This window comes from Callorhinus ursinus, unplaced genomic scaffold, assembly GCF_003265705.2.
Source record: "Callorhinus ursinus isolate GAN/ISIS: 27379988/994484 unplaced genomic scaffold, GSC_fseal_2.0 scaffold9, whole genome shotgun sequence".
NCBI classification, from domain to species: domain Eukaryota; kingdom Metazoa; phylum Chordata; class Mammalia; order Carnivora; family Otariidae; genus Callorhinus; species Callorhinus ursinus.
In genome coordinates this window covers 15,478,797-15,481,733 of record NW_027397071.1, presented here as the reverse complement: position 1 = coordinate 15,481,733, position 2,937 = coordinate 15,478,797, and positions in this window count along the sequence as shown.

Below are 2,937 nucleotides of genomic sequence, written 5' to 3'. Positions count from 1 at the left end.
TTTCTGTAATGCTGTTTTAAAAGCTATATTTAACCTACCCTGTGGGCATGATAGCATAGTAACGATAGAGGTTTTACTAGAAACGAGTTTTAAGTATATTGTATCAAGTGACAAAAATAATACAATTTAGTAATGAGTTTGGTTTTTTTCTTAAAGATGTTAATTTATTTGAGAGACATAGGCAGAGGGAGTGTGTGTGTGTGTGAGCAGTGGGGAGGGGCAGAGGGAGAGAGAGAGAGAGATAGAGAGGGAGAGAGAGAAGTAGACTCCCTACTGAGCCTGAATCCCGATGTGGGGCTCGATTCCAGGACCCAGAGATCATGACCTGAGCCGAAGACAGATGCTTAACCGACTGGGCCACCCAGGAGCCCCAAGTAATGAGTTGATGTCCTTTATTTAGGGGAAAATGATCCATGGATTTGGGGGAGTACATTGCCTCACAAGCACTGGGGCATTCTGGAGAGATTTGGGGCAAGATCTGGGGTTTATAGAGCATTAAAAGCACAGGACATGATTGGCTAAGATGTTGCAGTTTTCTGGTAAGGCTAGCAGGGTCCTGTTTTCTGATTTTTTGGATTTTATTTATTTATTTGAGAGAGAGAGAGCTAGTACCTGAGTGGGAGCACAAGCGGGTGGGGAGGGGGGCAGAGGCAGAGGGAGAAGTAGGCTCCCCACTCAGCAGGGAGCAGGAGTAGGAGCTCCATCCCAGGATCCCGGGATCAGCGGAAGGCGGAGGCATAAGACTGAGCCACCCAGGTGCCCCTAGCAGGTCCTGTTTTATACCATAAGGTGAGCTAGCTAAAGCTGAGTTGGAGGATTGTGATTAGTTCTATGATAAGTTTCCTACCTAGACGGTGAGGTGTTTCCCATTAACTGTAGGCTGACTTGGGTTTAGATTTGTGATGTAGGCCCTAGCACTGGGGCACTCTCCATTTTGTGGTCCTGATATACAAATTTCCTTTATCAATTGAAAATGATGCTTCAGTATACTATGAGAGCTTCTATTGGTCTATAAATATTGGGAACATTTTAGGCTCTTCACATTCTCATCATTAAATTAATAATTATCAAAGCAGAAAGCTGTGATCTGAAAATATCATACCTAAATGATTTAGGAATCTGGCATTTGTGGTAGCCATCAAATACTGCCCTGTGTTAATTTCTTTTTGAAATGCATCAGACATTCATGTCATTGTTAAACTTTTAGTTCTAAATTTTCCTGTTTTTATTACAAAGCTTTGAAAAGTTGAATTCCTAGAAGAGAAATTGACTGAATAAACTCAGAATAGCAAGCTAAAGGCCTTCCATCAGAAAAAAAGAGGTTTGTCACACATGGTCATCAAAAATTTGACCCCTGAAACCAAATGTCTTGATTCACTACCATTCTTTTTTTTTTTTTTAAGATTTTTTTTTTTATTTATTCATGAGAGACAGAGGGAGAGAGAGAGAGAAGCAGAGGGAGAAGCAGACTCCCAAGGAACAGGGAGCCTGATGCGGGACTCGATTCCAGGACCCTGGGATCATGACCTGAGCCGAAGGCAGATGCTTAACCTTCTGAGCCACCCAGGCATCCCTTCACTACCATTCTTAAAGGGAATATAAAGATTAAAGAACAAGTCCATTAAACCAATTGACACAATTCAATTATTTTTCTAGAGTGTGATTGAATTTGGGGCGGTATTTTCTTAAAAAAATACCTGAGTGAATTCCCTGTTGCATCGACAGTAAGACTCCTTTATACTTTAAAAACAAAACAAAGCAAAAAAAAAAAAAATTGAAAGGCTTTGTTATTTCTAAGGATAAACAAATCCCAAAGAAATAAAAGATCTTATATCTATGCCAGCAGTTTATATCATCTACATGTTAAAAATCCTTTCCCAGCAAATTTAATGTAAAACACGAGTGTAAATGCAGCTGGGCTTTATTCGTGTAATTAACATGAGAAGAGCAGTAAAGATCAGTATTCACAGAGAACACCTGCTTTTTTCACTCTCCATAAAAATTAGCATTTTGTGAATCATGGCTAGTTAAAGTAGTGGTATGAGACACTACCATACAAAATGTAAAAGAAATCTTTGGAAATGCATGCCTCATTTATTTAGTGCATATCCTTTAAAATTCACTTTTTCTTACTGAGTTATAGAACATTTGGTTCCTTTTGCACAACATTTCATGATGTGGTATTCTCATTGTATCATTTCCAGTGAATGAATATTGAATAGCAGTTGCAAAGCTATTTTGAGAAAGTTCCAGTTTTGAACAGACAATGAAATGCCTAGAAAAATGTGCTATTACAATCTCAGAATGAAATGAAATTGCAGTATCTTCCACATTTATATGTATTTAGACAATCTTTGTAAGTCATGTTACTTGTGGAGAGCTTAGGTGGTATGAGAAATGATTATAAAGCAAAAAGGTTAGGAGACATGATAAAAAATCTTCAGCATATTCAAGAGAAGTCCATTGCTTTTGGAATAAATGTAGAAATCACTTTAAAATTCCCTGTAGTGATTTTAAACTTGTATTATATCTGTATTCTATGAAGGTGAACAAATTTTAAATTATTATCTCCGATGAGATTTATGAAATGATGCACCAATTCAATAGAGTGTATGAAGATATGGGAAGAAAAACGTTTGCCTTTTTTTTAAATCTATAGAAATATGATCATATGGATATATGAAAATGTATCTTGGTTATGTACTTTGATCTATGCTGTCGGGGATCAAGAATGTCTTGTCTCCTTCTTGGGGAGCAAGAGCTCCTGTCGTCTTTCTAGATCCTTCTAGGTAGACTAAGAATCAAAATGACATGAGACAGATTAACAGGAGAAAATCAAATTTAATAGGTGTGTATATGGGGAATCCACATAAAAATGGAAATTCCAAAGACAAGCAAAATGAGGTACATATATATATATATATATATATATATATA